At 40.0% G+C, this 19,261-nt stretch overlaps 2 long non-coding RNA genes across 3 annotated transcripts in view; one reads left to right on the forward strand and one right to left on the reverse strand.

The window, feature by feature from the left end:
• Positions 1 to 10,590: 10,590 nt before the first annotated feature.
• LOC109502482 lies at positions 10,591 to 15,087 on the reverse strand. Of its 2 annotated transcripts, none has more exons than XR_002744615.2 (2): positions 15,010 to 15,087; positions 10,591 to 11,444 (listed from the first exon to the last, which is right to left on the reverse strand). It is a non-coding gene; the product is annotated as an uncharacterized LOC109502482 (long non-coding RNA). The 2 variants fall into 2 exon arrangements; XR_002161091.3 differs by having other exon boundaries at positions 12,798 to 15,075.
• Positions 15,088 to 18,989: 3,902 nt separating this feature from the next.
• LOC111561776 overlaps positions 18,990 to 19,261 on the forward strand; it is a 65,646-nt gene continuing 65,374 nt past the window's right edge. The window contains exon 1 of the long non-coding RNA XR_006584569.1: positions 18,990 to 19,214. This is a non-coding gene — a long non-coding RNA (uncharacterized LOC111561776). The remainder of the gene's footprint in view (positions 19,215 to 19,261) is intronic.

The following is a 19,261-nucleotide window of genomic DNA, read 5'->3' on the forward strand; positions in this document are numbered from 1 at the left end:
AGTTTTACTTTTTCCGTTTCACTCTCAATGTCTTTTTTCCCCTTGTCTTTTTGAAGTTCTTATAACCTTTAGTACTATGTTGAACAGAAGTGGTAAGAAAGGACGTCCCTGCTTTGCTCCTGATCTTAGGAGGAAAGCATTTGGTCTTTCACTATGAAGTATGATGTGCATTACTTTTTTCATAGATACCCCTTTATTAGGTTGAGGAAGTCCCTTTTCTTCCTAATTTATTGGGAGATAAAAACGAATTAGAAATGACTGTTGGATTTTGTCAAATGCGTTTTCTGTATCTTTTTGGATAAACATACACTTTTTTTCTTTAGTCTGTTGACACCACAAATTACATTGATTGATTTTCCCATGTTAACCACCCTTGCATGCCCAGGATAAATCCCACTGGTCACCACATATTACCCTTTAAATATATTATTAGGTTGGCTTTTATAAAGTTTTGTTAAGAATTGCATCTATATTCGTGAGTGAATGAGCAGGTTTTTTTCTTCTTCTTTTCATAGTACTTTTATCTGGTTTATTACCAGGATTATGCTGATAAAATGAGGTAGGAAGTATTTTCTCGTCTTCAATTTTCTGGATGAGTATGTATAGAATTGGTATTATGTCCTCCTTAAATGCTTGGTATAATTTACCAATGAAGCCTTCTGGGCCTGGAGTTTTCACTGTGGGAAGGTTTTTAACTACAAATTAAATCTCTTTAGGGGTGTCTGGATGACTCCGTCAGTTAAGCGACTGACTCTTGATTTCAGCTTTAGGTCATGATCTCACAGTTCCTGAGATCGAACCCTGTGTCGGGCTCTGGGCTGACAGTGCAGAGCCTGCTTGGGATTCTTTCTCTTTCCCTCTCTCTCTCTGCCCTTTCCTCCCTCAAAATAAATAAATAAACTTAAAAATAAATAAATAAATATCTTTACCAGATATAAGGTTGTTCAGATTATCCATTTTTTTTCTTGAATAAATTTTGGTAGTCTATATCTCTTCAGAAATATATGCATTTTATCTAAGCTGTCAGTTTTATTGGCATAAAAAAACATGCTTAGAGTTGCAACTTTTTATTTTTTTTTAAGTGGTCAATTTAGTATTTATACTGTACACCTTTAACTTATCATAGTCTACCTTCAGGGATATGCTAATCACATATAACCTAAGAAGTTTACAGCAGTAGACTTCCATTTCTTCCCTCCCAGACATTGTGCTTTTGTTGTCATAATTTTACTTCTGCATGGAGGGGTTAACTCTTGCTTACTGCTCTTTTTCTCTTCAACATCTCAGTTTTTCTTATGCACCTAGAGTTGTTTTTGTGTGTGTGTTAGAATAGATATTTAAAATTTAATCTAGCAGTTCTGTAGTTTCTAGTCAGTGGGGAACGACAGTCTCAAGAGCTTAGACTCTAACGGGAGAAACAAATAATAAACATAATTATAGTTATTGAATACAATTATGATGTATACCATGGAGATATTATGGCAGGAGAGTTTCCTAATCTAGGCTTGGAAGTCTCTAAAGAGAGGACTTTTAAGAGGAGACCCAAAGGGTGAATAGCAGTTGGACAGAAGAAATGATCTTGGAGTAGAGAAATTGCGTTTCAGGTGTAGAAGACAATGTATACAAATGTGTGTTAAGGGAGTTGATAGAAAAATCAACATGACTAAAACATGTTCATCAAGAGATAGACAAATGAGAAAGAGAATTTTAAGAATTTTGAAAATTTCAATTGTTAAATGTTAGTGGATGAGGGTGGGGACTTGGGGGAAAAATTCAGGAAGAAAAATGAAATGTGAAGTGCAAAGAGAAATGTCCTCACCAGCAGTGGAAGCTGTTAACCCTGACAGGTGTACTATAGCTAAGATAGCCAGCTATTCATTTACTTTATGTATTTTTTTCCGCTTAACATTTATTATGTGTCTACCCAAGAGGAACTGTGCTTTCGATATCATCTAAGAACAGACATATAATTAAATGGTTAAAATATGTTTGATAAAGAGAAAGATAATTTATTAATTTAAGTGTTAAGTAAAGCTGGCATTTTTTTATTACTTTTTAATTTTTAGATTTTGGACTTACAGGCAGATGAGTGTGGGAGCTTACAGTATTGGAGACACATTTGAGACAGCCCAGCTGTCAGCCCCACAGAGTGGAGGTTGGAAGGGGACAGTGCAGAGACTCGTGTTCACGTTTAGGAGCTGTGGAGCTTGGGACTAAACAAATTGTATTTCCATCACCCTCCTACCTTTTAATGGAAGAGAAATTTGGGTTGAAATGAGCACAAAGGTCATTCTTGATCAACAAGTGTAAGAGGATCAAGGAAAGCACTTGGTGGGTCCCCAGGGGCCAGGAATAGGTCTTCTTTAAAATGGAAGACAGTGAGAGTTAGGTTCTTTTTTCATGCTGAAACCTGACCTACCAGACATCAGTTCTTCATCTCTACCTCTTTCTGCTGTGGCTATGAATCCCTTCAAAATGCAGGACCTGGGGAATCACACCATTGTACCAGCTCTCAGTGATAGCTCTGCATAAGGTAGTGAGTGTGAGAAGGGAAGCACAGAGGTAGGGTTTGGGCTTGGCGTTGGGATGTGGTCTTTGAGATTAGTGTGGTTAAGGAATACACATTGAGGACACATATCACTCTTTCTTTAAATTTGTTCAAATGACTCCTCCATATGACATCATGAAACAGACTCACTGAGATGGCTAAAACATCGTATGCTTTAGTGATCCCACCGAGAATGGCAGCTTTCCTCTATTCATTTGGAATTTGTGCTTTATTTACTATTTTCTTAGAGTCCCGTTGCCATAAAACTGAAGAGAAGTTCTTGGTATATTTTACTAATGTGAAAAAATATGTATCCCTCCTTCCAAGTAAGTGGTGTGTGCATGTGTGTGTGTACGTGTGCACTTGCCTCGTCTTATCATTGTAGAAGGACAAAGCATTGTGTTTTGCAGAACCAGATGGGGAAACTGGGCCAATTGTGTGTCTGGATACTTGTGTCTAGAATCCACAAGCCAGAACAGTTGTGGTTGCTGTGACAGGAGCAAGTTTTACAGCCACACAGCTAAGAGAAAACTTGCAGGTACAAGCACTGCTTGCTGGGAAACTGTGTTTGTGTGTGCACAGAGTATTTTTGTGGGGTGCTCACTATAGAGAACAGCGTCTCCTATCAACATTTTAAGACTGAATATTTCTCAAATACAACTTGACTTGCTGCTTGTCTTATGAAAGACTGGAGGCCTAAAGAGTCCCATAGATTATGTTCGTGGCCTGCCCTGGTGATACATGTGTAAATTACTATGCTCCAAACTCATTTTCTGGCCTGTTGTTGTCCTATAGAGGTTTTTAGTTTCTGCCACAAATAAAGGATGGATGGCTCCTACAGCGTGCAGTGTTGCTGAGAGTGAGAAGCTATGGTTGGCCAACGGTATCCAATGTATGCAAATATGTTCTAAGGGGTCCTACCATGACACTGGATATAAAAATATTTTTGTAAGGACAAGGTTTAATAACCATTTCAGACTCCACTTAAAGGCCACAAGGGAATTTGGCTTTAATGGGGCTGAATGTGTGTGACTAATGTGCTCAGACACTGTGGCCAAGAACTCAGGTGTTTAGAGCACAAGAGTAACTAGCTTAAGACTGTATATGTTTAATCATCAGTTGTTCCAGTTAATCCTACTGGCTAGTTAACTGCTCACAAATGCATAGGGTTGGTAAGTATGACAGGGACAGCACAAACCCCTCAGCAGGTCTGGGAGAAATGATGGGACATGTGCACATACGTATGTATGCATGCAGGTGTGTATGTAAGTATACATGGAGGTAGGCAGGGGTGGGAGGAAGAGATACCAGTGGATTTAAAAATTGTGAGGATATTCTCTGACTCGGAATAGCAAACTCTTTCATTTCATAAGATTAAGGTCCAACCAGGCGCCTGGGTGGCTCAGTTGGTTTAGAATCCGACTCTTGGGGCACCTGGGTGGCTCAGTAGGTTGGGCATCCGACTTCTGCTCAGGTCACGATCTTGCGGTCCGTGAGTTCGAGCCCCGTGTCGGGCTCTGTGCTGACGGCTCAGAGCCTGGAGCCTGTTTCAGATTCTGTGTCTCCCTCTCTCTGACCCTCCCCTGTTCATGCTCTGTCTCTCCCTGTCTCAAAAATAAATAAAACGTTAAAAAAAAAAAAAAAGAATCCGACTCTTGATTTTGGCTCAGATCATGATGTCACAGTTTGTGAATTCAAGCCCTACATCAGGCTCTGTGCTGACAGCATGGAGCCTGCTTGGGATTCTCCCTCCCTCCCTCTCTCTCTCTCTCTCTCTCTCTCTCTCTCTCTCTCCTTCTCTGCCCCTCCCCCCACTCACACTCTCTTTCTCTCTCTCCAAATAAATAAATAAACTTTTTTTTTAAAAGGGAAAAAAGATGATTCAACGGAAAGAAAGAGGTATTTGAAGTTTGAATACAGGAAACACTAGAACTGCTTTTTCTTGCTCAGAACAACAGAGCAAGATAAGCAGCTGAGAGATCAGAGCCCAAGATCTGCACTATGTGGGAGACCTTGAAGAGGGTATGGACTCTTGGTTCCATAGTTGGTATGAGGCTAGTGCTGGCCTGAGGTGGGTCTGCACATAGGGACAAGAGTGACTGGAGAAGTCAGTAAGGCCCGAAAGGCATATGTGACCAGGGGAGATGTGGCCAACATGGTGTTCTTTAAAACCATATGTTAGAGGGCCAATTTCAAAATAATCACCTGCTATATGACTCTCCCTTGACCATCTTTCCAGTGATTACGGTTGTAACGCGTTTCTTTCCTCTGTCTTCTTTTCATTTCAGGTCTGAGATATAGAATGCCGAGATTTCAGTCATCAGCAGTAGAATTCCAGTCAGGAAACATTGCCTAGAGGGCTTGGAGACATAAGGCTAAATGACTAAAGAGAAAAGTTCTCTTAGAGCGAATGTGCTTCCTGATTTCCTAGGAAACTCCCTTTATCAACCTCCATGGTTAGCAGCTGTCACCTTGACTATCTTCCCCAAACCTCCACCTCATCCATGCCCTGTTTCCATTAATAGTTGACACAAGTTTGTGGAGAAAATAGAAGCCATCAGGTATAAACTCCCATAGTTTCTTTGTTCTTTGTTCTGACTCTGTTCATCTTCATCTTCCCTCTTGACTCGGGTTGGAAAGACTAAGGCCACCCTACCCATGTCCTCTTGATCTGCTCTCCCTTCGGTCCTGAAACTACGACATCCACTCTCCTGAAACTGACTAGCCACTGTCACTACTGATCTTATAGTTGCAAAAGCCAATGGCTGTTCTTTAGATCTTTTATTTTTGTAACTTTTCACATGATTGATCGTATTCTCATTTTCAGAAGGTCTCTTTTGTGTTGGATTTCATGGAACTATTTTCTTCGAATTCACTTACCTATTACTTTTGATTAATCCTTTTTCATTTTTTTTTCTTCCTTGGACTGCCTTTAAATATCAGTATATTCAGCAATTTATTAATTACAAGGGAGAATGAATAACTTCAGTGGAGAAGCCTAGCAGATACCAACTTAATTAAGTGATCAAAGTGGACATAAGTAATGAGACAAATCAAGATTCTGTGCCCCTTGAGAGGAAACAATGAGAAGAACACAGCATCTCCTGTGACATTCATGTCAAAGATGTATAACCCGTTTCATGAGAAACATCAGAAAAATCTAAATTGAGGGTTGTTTACGAAATAAATGGCTTATAATCTTCAGAAATGTTGAGGTCCTAAGAGTCAAGGAAAGACTGAGTAACTTTTCCAGACTGAAAGAGATAGGTGAGACATGACAGCTAAATGCCCTGTGTGATTCTGAACTGCATTCATCTGATCTATAGGACATTATGAGGACAGTTGGCAGAATTTGAAGGGGATTCTGAGGATTATTAGTGATGTATCAGTGTTGATGTCACGATTTTTTCTGGTTATACAGGGGAATGTGTTTGTCAGATACACATAGTAAGGTTTTCTGGGATGATGGAGCATCAGGCCCGCAACTTACTCTAAAATCTTTCAAGGCAAAAGTTCTTTATATTTGCAACGTCTCTATAAGTTTCTGGGCTTTTTCCAAATTAAAAATAATTATATAAAAATTATAACCTGTGGTTTGGATCAGGGCATCTAGGTCTAAAAACAGAGTAGAAGAGGTTGATGAGTAGTGTGGGGCATATAGGATGGGGCAAGGTTGCTTAAACAGACTGTAATCTCGGACGGATCCCAAGTCCTTGAGTTGTAATAATTATACACTGAGAAAAATACTGAAGGAATCTTAGTGACCTTACACCCAACCATTGAGAATCAACAGAAAATCAAAGAGAAAGAAAAGAAAGAAACTCAGACAAAGCATGATCACACGAGAATGCCAGAAATGAGAATTTATTTTTCACTGGCAATGACTAGAAATGGGCATCTCTATCTCTGTCTCCTCTCTGTATCTATCCCTATCTCTCTCTGTCTATCTATTTCTTCTCCCCCAGCTTGTTATTATTTGATGAAATCTGATGTTAAAAAGACTCTTTAGTGGGTATGTAAAACCACATTCTTGAACTTGAAGATTTGGCTGGTCATCCAGTTACAGTTTAGGCGTCTAAGAGAATATTCTTCTTTTTGGATTTTAGCAGGTCATGAGTCACTTAAACATGTCCCCTAAGGGGGCCCCAAAAAAGACAGTCTCCCATCTGACCTTGTCCAGCATAGCAAGTCTTTCAAAATGGCACCTCCCCAGGGACTGCTCCTGTTCTCATCCGTCATGCAGGACTTACCCTTGTTTTATAGAGGGTGGCCTGTAGCCTCCTTGCCTTCTCAAGACAACTTTTTACTTAAAAATAGAGTGCAGCCTTCTTGTATCATATACGGCCTTAGGTCATGTTGGTGCATTTCTGCTGAATGGATGTTTGCACATGCACATTTATGTGTATTCAGCTATCGTGTATCTATGTATTTATTTAAATTTCCCAACTGAAAAATGGTCATAATAAAAAAAATTTAATGGAAAGCAACAGACAAAAATAAAACAACCAAATCATTTGAAATCCCATCCAGAGAAAACCATTGTGGCACTTTGTTGTGCATTCTTGGAGACTTTTTTCCTGGCAAATATATATGTACATATATATGTATGTGTGTATATGTATATTTATGTGTTAACAAAATAAGATCATACCAAAGTACTCCTCTGTCACCTGCCTTTTTTTCACTGAATAATCTTTTGCGATTATCTTCCCATTTCAATAATTATAGACCTATAAATTTTTTTGTTTCCCTAGTATTTCATTGTGCAACATTCCACACCATTAAATGCTTATAGTATTCTCAGTTTTTGTTATTGTAAACTTCAGGTCAGTAGATATCCTTATACATATACATTTGTGCATTTGTTTAATTATTTTCTTTGGATAAATTCCTACAAGTGGGCTTTCTGAGTCAATGGTTTGGGGATGCTTTTGATATCTATTAACAGACAGCATTCCAGAAAGGTTGTACCAATGTACATGCCTGCCAGCAGTGTTATGACAATTGTTTTGAGGCATAATTTATACAGAGTAAAGTGCACAGACCTGAAATGTATTGCTCAATGGATTTTTACAAATGTATGTATTTGTGTTAACTAACATTCAGACCAAGATATAGAACATCCCCATTACCCTAGAAAGTTCCCCCTTGAAATAATCACTATTCTGAGTTTTGCTATCCTAGTTAGCTTTGTTCTTGAACTTGATATAAATGGAATTCTATAATACATACTTTTGTGTATCTGGATTCTTTTGCTAAACATAATATTTTGGAGATTTATTTCTATTTTTGTTTATATCAGTGTAGTAGCACCCTTTATTCATAGGAGACTTTTAGTGGATGCCTGAAACCACAGGTAGTACTAAACCCCTATATATTCTGTGTTTTTTCTTATATATACATACATATGATAAAGTTTAATTTCTAAATTAGGTACTGTAAGAGATTATCAACAAGAACCAATAACATAATAGAACAATTATAATAACATACTATAATAAAAGTTATGTGAATGTGGTCTGCTTCAAGATATCTTATTGTATAGTATTTACTCTTCTTGTGATGATCTGAGATGATAAAATGCCTGCAAGATGAAGTGAGGTGAATTGTGCAGGCTTTGTGACTCCCTGTTAGGCTACTATTGACCTTCTGAAAATATGTCAGGAGGAACATCATCTGCTTCCAGACCATGGTTTACCCAGCATAACTGAAACTGTGGAAAGTAAAACTTAGGATAAGGGGGATTCTTGCATTCCCTCTTTTAAAAAAAATTCTAGGTATATTTCACTATATAATGGTACTGTAAACATTTTTAATCCATTCTCCTGCTGATGGGTATTTGTGTTGTTTCAAGTTTGAGGCTATTTTGAGAAGTTGTGGTGAATATGCTTTACATATCTTTTTTGTGAATATATTCATTCATTTCTACTGGGTGTATATTAAATAGTGGAATTGCTGGGCCGTCAGATTGGGATATATTTAGCTTTATTAGAGCTACTGCTAAACAGTTTTTTATAGTTATTGAGGCAATTTACATTCTCATCAGCAATGTATTAAACGTTCTAGTTGCTCTCCATCCTCCTCAGTACCTGAAAGTCCTTTTCTGGTCTTCTCTGGCCATCGCCATTAAAAATATGATGGGAAGCATTTATCTCCTCTCTTGGTTTATACGCTTAATCCAGCTCTTAAGTAAACTCATTCATTCATTAATTCTTATATTTAGCTAATAAATATTTATGAAGCAATTTTTATATGTCTGGTACTGTATTAAGCCTTGTGGATACAACAAGTAAGAATAAGCTCTTAAGAAATGTATAGCCTAACAGAAAAGACAGATATAAGCACCTAATTAAATAGATGATGAATGGCATAGCATAAGCATGTACTTGCACAGAAGCACGTGGTCATGCAGAGAAAAATTAACTAATATCAAGGAGTGAGAGAGAGGGGATGGCAAATGAGAGCCTGAGGTTCCAGAAAAGAAAGGCTAGTCCTAGCTGTTATTGAACACACAGTATTCTAGATACTGTGCCAAGTGCTTTCTGTGTCTTCCCCTAGTTAGTCTCCGGGGTAGGTTATATTTTTACTATGCTCCTTCTAGGAGTCCACTGTGGCATGGGGAAGTTAGGTAACGTGTCCACAGCCACACAACTGCCAAGTGAGGAAGCTGGGATTTGAACCCAGGAAGACCGACTCTAGAGCAAACTCTAGACCCCTGCCTGGGAGGTGTGTAGCGGGAGGGTCTTGCGAAGGCATTCTAGGCAGTGAACGCAGCTGTACGCAGGCAGGAAGATAGGATACAGTCTAGCAAGTTTGGGAAACCTCCAGCAAGAGGCCCGAGGGTACATGGTAATCGGAGCAAGAAGAGATTGGAGAGGAAAGCTGGCAGGGGCCAGATCTGGGGAGAAGGGAAGCTAGCATTTGTGCGATGGCTTTTCACTGGGGGTCGCCTCTCCCTCCGCCCCGTCACCAAACTCCAAACAATACTTAAAATGTTTCATCACGTCGTCGAATGAGCCATTTGGGCACACTTGCCAAACAACTGAGCATTCCAGTTTCCTCGAATGGAGTGGAAAGAATTACTTGAAAGTGTGCGAGCAGACCCTGGTTTCACGCGCCGGCACCCTTGCCCGGTGCATTCTGTTTAATGCACCCATCTGCTGGTGAGGCGGTGGCTTTCAGATGAGCTGAGGTCAGTGTTCCTGAGCCCTCGGAAAGGGACCAGTCATGAAAGGATAAAGCCCACGCAAAGGCTCGGATGTGTAGTGCGGTGGGCGACGCCAGATTCTGCTAAAATAGGAATAAGTTAAAACACGCACACTGTGAAGCATTTGTCTGGTTAAATAATTTAACAGGTCTCGCCTTCCTGCTTCAGTCAGTTTGAACAGAAATGCTTCTCTTGGGGCTTCTCCTTGTGAACATCATCAGACTAATCATGTGGAAGCCTGCCTGGTGCCAGTTGGATTGGGGGAGAGAGAGTGGGTGCCTGGTGGTCCTGGTGATGATGGGAAAGGAGGCAAGGCAAAGTATACCTTTGGGGAAAATGCAAACTTTTCTTGCCCGCGGAGTGTGTGTGTTAGTATTCAGAGACTGTTGGCCCATTGTTTGCGACTCCAGCTTTCTCAGCAGAATGCGTGGCAGATGGCTTACATTTGCATTAGCCTTCTGGAGAAGGAATTCGCTACCAACAACAGAAGCTGCAGCTTTTCTTTTCAGAATTTACAACAAATTGGCCAGAATGGCAATTTAAAAAAAAACATTAGCATCACTATTTCCACATTCCCTTTCTGAATAGGGTAAATGATTCCCTCTCCAACTGTGTCATTTGCACTCCCCCCCCCAAATGTTTATTAAAATGATTTAGGTATTTCATTATGCAAAATGACTTTTATAAAAAGACCTTTCTTTTTGCCCCACAGTCACACATAATTTCTTTTGTCACTTGTTATAGAGTGGAGTTATGTGAAGCTAGGACATATTATTTGTTCTAGTCTGTATTGGATAATTTATTACATTAAGAAACCAATAATTTTCAAATATAATCAGATTTAAGTTTTTAATAAGATTCATCTTCCCATTCACACTTGCTTAATTTAAGGATATTAAATCTGCTCAGGAACGAGCTGCCTCTCAAAGCCTTGTGTGCCCATTAAAGGGCTTTATTCCTGATGTGTTAATAGGATTTAATTACATTACCGTCTTCATGCAGAGTCACAGTGCAATAGTTAACCGTGATAAGCCAAGCAAACAACCGCCTGAAAAGGAAGTGGTGCATGGTGGTTGGTTTATCGGCTTAGAAAATCAAGACGATTATTATTTTAAAATTGATGGTTGCATGCATTTGCATCATGTTTGGTTCAAATGGTGGAGAGAACAAACTTTCTTTTCCTTTAAAAAGAAAATCACTTAAAAGGCCACCCACATAAAAGGTGAACAATAAACACTTAACAGAAACTACTTAATTGCCATTTATCTTTTGAATTGCAATGAGATTTTTACTATCTACTATAAAGAGATTGGTTTCAACAGTTTATCCTGCTATTCTTTTGTCTTTTTGACAATCACATCCATGATTTGGGGTTCAGAATAATAGCTGTGTTCATTGTTAAAAAGTAATGATTTTAAAATTGCTCTTTTATCCTGTCTTAAACTTTTTTTTTCTGTTCCTGACCTTGCCCCAGCACCAATTCCTGGGTCCCCCAGTTAGTTTAATGACAGATCACAGAGCTTGGGGATTCTATGGCCTGACAAGAGAAGGCGCCTGGATACATCCCTCAGTAAATCTTGTCAATTTCTCCATCAAGATCATTTGCATTGATTGGAAGTGTTGACTTCTGTGAATTTCCGTTTCGTGTGAACTTGACAGAACTCAGTACTTTTTGCTCGTCACAGATGCCTGTGAAATAGAAGAATGATTTTTAGAGCATTCCAATGAATGAAAAAGAAAAAAAAGAGAAAGAACCTGGCAATATGTTATCTGGTTGAACTTTTCACTTCCAAAGTGATTGACAATTTCTGCACATTTTCATGAGACATCACAGACCTGGCAAACAAAATTTGAGATGGTATACAGTCTTGTTTTACTCTATTAAAAGTTGTTATGGAGATAGGGGGGAAAAGTATGAAAAGGCCCCAGAGCTAATTTCTTTTTTAAGTTTATTCATTCTTGAGAGCAAGAGAGACAGAGTGGGGGAGGGTGGGGTGGGAGGGGCAGAGAGAGAGGAAGACACAGAATCCGAAGCAGGCTCCAGGCTCTGAGCTGTGGGCACAGAGCCCGACACGTGGCTCAAACTTAGGAACCATGAGATCATGACCTGAGCTGAAATTGGACGCTTACCCAACTGAGCCACTCAGGCACCCCTGCACCAGAGCTCATGTTTTTTAAAAGTCACTTTCTACCTTGGTCTGTCAGGATGATATTTCCGATGCCACTTTTTTCCTGAGCTATGTTGGTGGGAGGTGGAGAGAATGGGAAGAGAGCTCTGCCCAGGCCGTTGTTCAGCTTCTCTCCGAGCCATCCACTTTGATCTCTTCCATGTATCGGGATTTTGTATACATTTTTAAAGAAGCTCCACTTTTCAAAAAAAGTTTGAAAATCAAAGAACACTACTTTCTGTTCATCCCTCAGCTCATTTATTTAACATTCCTTAAATTGTCAATTACTGCATGTTCCTGCCATGTTCTTCTCAGACATTGTGGTCCACCGTGGGAATACAAAAGTGAGTGAGAAATCTCCTCATCTTCAAATATATCTAACTACATTATAACCAACCTGGAGAGATAGAAGATATGAATGCAGAATACTGTAATATTCCTAACTAAATGAAGTATGTATAGTTTCTGCCATTCTAGCAGATCTTAATAGTACTTCATAAAATATTAATGTACTTTATTTACATAGTTAATTATATACACAGTTAATATTTTCTCAGAGTTCACACTTAATGAATCTAACTTGAATGAATCCATAAGAGGACAATGAACAGCTGTGCACACTCCTATAGCTTTCAGAAACCATAAGCAGATACTGCCAAAAGGCTCTGTGACTTGGTGGTTACTGAGAGGCAACCAAATAGAAGACTATGTTAATCATAATTACGATTTTAAAAGTTAGGCCACACAGAACAAAGGGCATGTGGAGTAGGAGGCCGGCGTACAAGTTCAGGGCTGAGCAGCACCTTTTTCCTTCACTGTGTTCCTCCACGTTGATTACAGCCCTACAGTTATTCACATCTATCTGAATGATTACCCTCCAGCGTCTTGCCCCAAGCTTTCAATCATTGTTTTCTTTCTTCTGTTCATCTTCATCTCCCTGGAGCTTCCTTTTAGTGTTGTAGTTCCCCCGTTACTCCTCTAACGTTCAAGTAGCATCTCTTCTGAGATTCTCGTAGAGCACACATGCGCATGCGCTCTCACACACACATACGTAGTTGCACAACGGTAAAGAGGTAAAGAGAGGCCGCGTCCTATGTGGCCAGTGAAAAGTTGTTTGGTGTGGTTGAAGTGCAGGCGCAATAGGGGGAGAAAAGGGTGGGGGATTGCCAGGGGCTAGCGCTGGTGGTGGTGACACAGGTGCACTGGCCTGCAGGTGGAAGAGAATTCTGGATTCAGAGTTTGGCAACAGGAGCTACAGCTATACCTTGATTTTCAGAATAGTCATAGCTCTGGAAAAGTAAAGTGAATTTCTAAATCTCTTTAAATTGTTTTCGTATTAAAATTATTAGAGTCCTTTCTTTGGAGAAAAATTTGGTCTTAATGTATTGTAAAATGATACTTAAAGCCTATTGATGTCTACTTGTCCTTTTCTTCTTTAAGGCCCAGTTCTATGTGAATCTCCACATTTTCCCAGTGTGTTTTACTTCCTCTGAAGTTTTGTGGTACTAGTCAGATGCCATCTTTGTCATCTATTTTTTAAAATACTATTGAAAAAGTTATCAAAAACCTGTATATTAGACTATAAGGATAACCACATATCCTCTCTCGGTTTATTTCCTTTTCTGGGAGAGGGTACTGTTTATTGACTTTGTTGTCTATCAATAATTAAGGGCTCGAACTATGTGAAGTTATACATTGACTTGTGGGTTTGTAGGTAGATGGTTTGCTAGAAATCATCTTTGTTAAGCAGATAAGGTAACCGTAAAGGTTTTGGTTTGGTGCCTTACAGGGCACTAACCAGTTCCGTATCTAATTTAACAAACTGTTTTAACAGCCTTTTATTAAATTTCCAATGCTCTTTGAGCCAGTTTACCAACTTACTGTTTTCCTCATTCACTCATGAGCTCGATACATCCTTTCACGTGCATTCATTCTGTTTTGTAGGAGAGTCATGTTTTCAGCTTTTTGGGTGAATAGTATACTTTGATAATATAATCATAAATACTTTATAGGCTTTAAGAGACTAAAATACCAGAACTTGTATATTGTCAATGCCATCAGAGCTGGTTTACGAGTCATTTCACATGATAGCTTTGACTCATTTCGATCTAAAATCATACTTTATGGCTGGATCGTCCTCCTTGGTTAGTAGATATCTTTGTATAGTATTCGTTTGTTTTTTTTACCTCCTAAATCCAAACCTTTCAAAAGGATGGGTGGGAATTTGTTATCACTGAGGATACATGGGAAAACAGCAGTGATATAGGATCTGCTGGAAGTTATAAAATAGGACTATCTTAAATGCTTTTCTTTAAAGGTGGCATTTGGGAATACATCTACAGCTTTCCAGCCAACTACTCAGGGTTTAGTTCAATTCAACTAACTTTTATTGGGCATTTACTCTGGACCAGGCACTGTGAATGGGCCCTGGGGTATAAAGATGAATGGGTTGTAGCTGTGGGCTTCACATATTTATAGCAGAACGTGATGAGAACAACAGTGTATATATATATATCCAAGTTCCATTACAGAGGAGAGAATTGGTTCCATCTCTAGGTATTAAGGAGTGACGTTTGGATTTCTTTCCAGGATAAACTGGTGTTCCTCAAGCCGACATGTTTGGGGGAAGCAAATGTTCAAGTACAGTATTAAGGAGCTTGGCATTTTTGGAATTGGATGTGGTTTAGCATGACCGGAGCTTCAAGTTCAGTGTGGAGAGATGAGAGAGAAGAGGCATGGAGTGAGAAGGAGTTGGCCCACTGAGGACCTGTGGAGGGCTTTAAACAATGTATTGTCTCCTGTTGTTGCTGTAACAAATCTCCATGAATTTAGTGGCTTAAAGCACTAAATATATTCTCTTACAGCCTGGGGGTAAGAACTCTAAACTCTGCTGGCAGACCACCTCGTTCCTTCTGGAAGCTCGAGGGAAGAATCTGTCTCCTTGCCTTTTGCAGCTTCCTTGCCTGCATCCCTGGGCTGGTGTGCTACCCTCCACCCCCATCATTCCAATGCCTCGTTCTGTTGTCAAGTTACCTTCTCTGACTCTGACCCTCCTGCTTCCCTCTTCTAATAACCCTTGTGATTACCTTGGGCCCAACTGGGTAATTCAGGATAATAATCTTCCCATCTCAAGATCCTTAACTTAATCACATCTGTAAAGTCCCTTTTGCCTTGTGAAGTTACATATTCACAGGTTTCAGAGATTGGGATGCAGACATCTTTGTGAGGTCACTACTCAGCCTGCCATGAGCATTGTATCATTTTGGGAAAACCATTTGAAGATTATGAACAGATGATGTACTGATAGAAGTGGTTCTCGGGCCACCTGGGTGGCTCAGTCGGTTAAGCGGCCGACTTTGGCTCAGGTCGTGATCTCGCGGTCCGTGAGTTCGAGCCCCGTGTCGGGCTCTGTGCTGACAGCTCAGAGCCTGGAGCTGTTTCAGATTCTGTGTCTCCCTCTCTCTGACCCTCCCCTGTTCATGCTCTGTCTCTCCCTGTCTTAAAAATAAATAAAACGTTAAAAAAATTAAAAAAAAAAAAGAAGTGGTTCTCAAATTTTAGCGTGCAGGAGAATCAACTGGGGTGTTTATTAAAAGTGTAGGTGGTTCTCATTCAGTATCTCTGGGGTGAGTCTGGGAGCTGCAGTCTGAACAGGCATCCAGATGATTCTGATGCAAATGGTTTCAGAATTACTCCTTGGGAGACGCTATTCTGATGTATGGACAGATAACAGACTAGAGAGGAAAAGGACAGCAAGACCTGTGGATAGACTAATGCAGTAGCACACAGTAGAGGGTGAATACGTTGTTAATGATTAACAAAAACCTTTCCAAACAAACCTCTGGGACACAGTATAGTATGTCCATTAGGTGCAAATGCGATGATGGACTTAGATCTAGTTCTATCACACCTGTCACTGTGGCAAGTTACTTCATTTTTTAAGTCTCAATTTATTTACCTGAAAACGGAAATAATAACTCTTACATGGTGGATTTGAGGATTAAATATGTGTCAGAAAAGCACTCGGCTCAGTGCCTGGCAAATAGTAAGCACTCATGAATAATGACTATTGTTGGAAGTATCATTATATCTAAAGGATGGATGTTATTTCTTAGTAAAATGCTCAATTTAATTCTAAAATGAATGCAGACTATCTGTGGGTTATTCGTCTGTTACAACCTTATCCAAAGTTCTATGGAAAACAACAACAACAACAACAACAACAACAACAACAACAACAAAACCAGGAAGAGGCCCTTCTGAACACAGAGTCAGCCCATCTTGCTTTTAAATTTATAAGCCATTCCTCAGGACATGTTCCTCTTTGGTTCTACAGATGCTGTTTTCTAGCACTTTGTGGGCCCGGAGGTAATGATCAGTCTAAAGCAGAGGATGTAGAAACAGCAGAGGCAAAACATCAAATGCAACAGAGATTGAGGAGCCCTTAGGAGAGACCACTTGTTAGAACACACATGTGGAAATAATGGAAAATTCCACCTGTCAAAATATTGGAAGCAAGGAAATTTCATAAAATAGGACTCTGGGTTCAGAAACTCCTCTACTTATAAACTTGTAGAGAATGTTAGGACCTTTCGGAGAAGTGAAAACACAATTTATCTCAGAAGGAAAGATGGCCAGCTTTGCCAGCCAGGTGATTTTACCGGTCACACATAGGCACTACAAAGATGGGAAGCAGAGTGTTCCTCTGTGTTTATGAATACATGGATTTAGGAATAAGATTTTCAGCACTAACCTGTGACCAGGTAGAGGAGCTTCTGTTTCTTGATTCCAACGGAGTCCCCGTTTTATTAATTTAGTGATGAAAAATTCCCCTGAAGAGAGTTTCTGTATAATGAAGTAAATACATGTGCCTCCTGAAGAAGGGTGGGGAGCTCAGATTGTGTCGGGGGATGGGAGCAAAGTGAAACCCCTGGCGGCAGATGGTATCCCCACCCCCCCCCACCCCTTCTCTTCATTCCTGCAGTCAACCCTACAGATGATGAATACTGGACATCACTGTGGCAGAATGGATAAGAATGGAAAAGTGCAAGAACTGTATAGGTGTGTGCATTCAGATTAGGCTAATGTTGGTAGCCCAGTTGGTAGAACATTATTTGTTAGAAGAGCAAAGCCATCACCTACACGGAAGTCCAAGGGACTGTTTAACTTATTTAACATAAGAAATTGCTTTCAGGTGTGAACCACCTGTTAACATTTGAATAATCGCTATACAATGACTATTGACAATTATGCTTAGCTCTTTAAAGTTAGTCCTTAAACGGCCAGTACTTGCCAATTTTTGTTAATGTAGTTACAAGACTGCATTTTGAACTATATTAAAACCATATGTTTGGGAAAATATTTACACAGTTCCATTTGAAATAGTGTGGTTGTACTGAATTATCCCATTTTACAGGTGAAGAAATTGAAGAACTGATAATTAGCGTGCTCAAGATCCTATTGTAAGTTTGAGACTAGTAGAACCCTAGACAGGGAAAGGGAGACAATCCAAATAACATTTTCTAACAGTGAGCACATCAGAACTTTAGCAGTGAATATCCATGAGTTAGCATCTTTAAACCATAGCAGAAAAGTGGCTTTACCTGTCTTTTTTAATTAAAAAAGTTTTTTTTAATGTTTGTTTTTGAGAGAGAAAGACAGAGACAGAGTGTGAGCAGGACAGGGGCAGAGAGAGAGAGAGGGAGACACAGAATCCGAAGCAGGCTCCAGGCTCTGAGCTGTCAACACAGAGCCCGATGCGGGGCTGGAACCCACGAACCATGAGATCATGACCTGACCCGAAGTCGGACACTTAATCAGCTGAGCCACCCAGGCGCCCTACCTGTCTTTAGTTAACCAGTAAATGTTCCTGAAAGACTTTAAGATACATTTATGGTATTGAGCTTAGGCAAGAAATCCAGAAAGAGAACATTCAGCAAGATGTATCCTCAGTGAAAGGAGGGTACATGTCAGTTTGGCAAATTTTGAACAGCTGGTTCATCGAGATTTCTGTTTCTGGTGAACGGAATATCTCCTCTCTCTTCTCTCTCTTTAACCAACCTCCTCTCTCTACTGCTGATGTTGCTTTTTGATATTTCTCTGTTCATTTACACCTCACCACAGGGCAGAGAGGGAAGATAGGTGGGAATCAGTATGGGTCATGGGTTAAACCTCTAATTACAGTTCTTAAGGGGACTGGAGGAAGGAGGGTAAAACAAGGCGTGGGAGTTATTTGTTGTTCTGTGTCCCTCCTCCCATCCCTGGTGCCATCCATCAAGTTGTTCAGACAAGGCCTCTGGAAGTGTAGCAGAGCTGAGTTGAAATGTAAGTCAGACAAAGATGAGGTGTCTCTTTTCTGCTTAAAAATATTTTCCACTGGAATACTGAATTCACACTGCAAAGAAAAAAGCAAAATGTTTTAAACAGACATAGTAATATTGTTTTATCTTGGCAAATGTTCTAGTGCGTGTATATGCACACACTTGTAACATGTTCTCTGAATATATTTTTGGTGATTTATGGGAACAGATGGAGATGTGATCCATGTCGTGTTTTGTTTGGATAAATTGGTGTTAAGACTTCAGTTTTGGCCATCACTGCCCAGCACTGCTTTTCTCCCTAATTAAAACTTAGACGGCAGTCAAGAATTAAATGAACAATATTTTTCCTTGTAGAACTGGAGATACCTGCTGCTCTTGACTTCGGTAAAGTCTTGCCTGCTTTTATCATTTTCCACGGACAGATGATGCCAAACGAAGTTAGTTAACCGTCTTAGTTGTTTGACAATACTGTTTGGAGGAGTTTGATGAGAAAAACAACAAATTCCTGATTGTCTAAAATGCCTAGAAAATAGCTCTGTCTTCTTCCCATCCTCTGTCCCCTCCCTCCTTCCATTCCTTCTTTCCACAGACATTTGTTAAGTACCTACTAAATGCCAAGCATATGTACTATGCACTGCTGATGCAGTCATAAATAAGATAAATACGGTTTCTGCCACCCTGGCATTTGCAGAAATTCATTATTTTAAGTGCATAAGTAATTAGTTGAATGGAATTATGATACATGTTATCAGGAAAGTTTGGGGTGCTGGGGGGAATATAAGACAGCAGAGCAGGGGCCTCCTCTCTGGTCTTGGGGAGTCCTGAGAGATTTATGATGTCACAAAGGAAGTGACATTTAATCCGGGCCTTAGGGGAACCCGGGTGAGGGGCTGGGCCGGGTGGCCTGACAGGTTGTGTGCAAGGAAAAGCGGTCCAGGGATAAAGGATGGCTGGCGTACTCAGTCTCTGAGGTGGGGGAAAGCTTGGCTCGTCCAAGGAATGGCAATGGCATGAAGAT

This window comes from Felis catus, chromosome C1 (assembly GCF_018350175.1).
Source record: "Felis catus isolate Fca126 chromosome C1, F.catus_Fca126_mat1.0, whole genome shotgun sequence".
NCBI lineage: Eukaryota > Metazoa > Chordata > Mammalia > Carnivora > Felidae > Felis > Felis catus.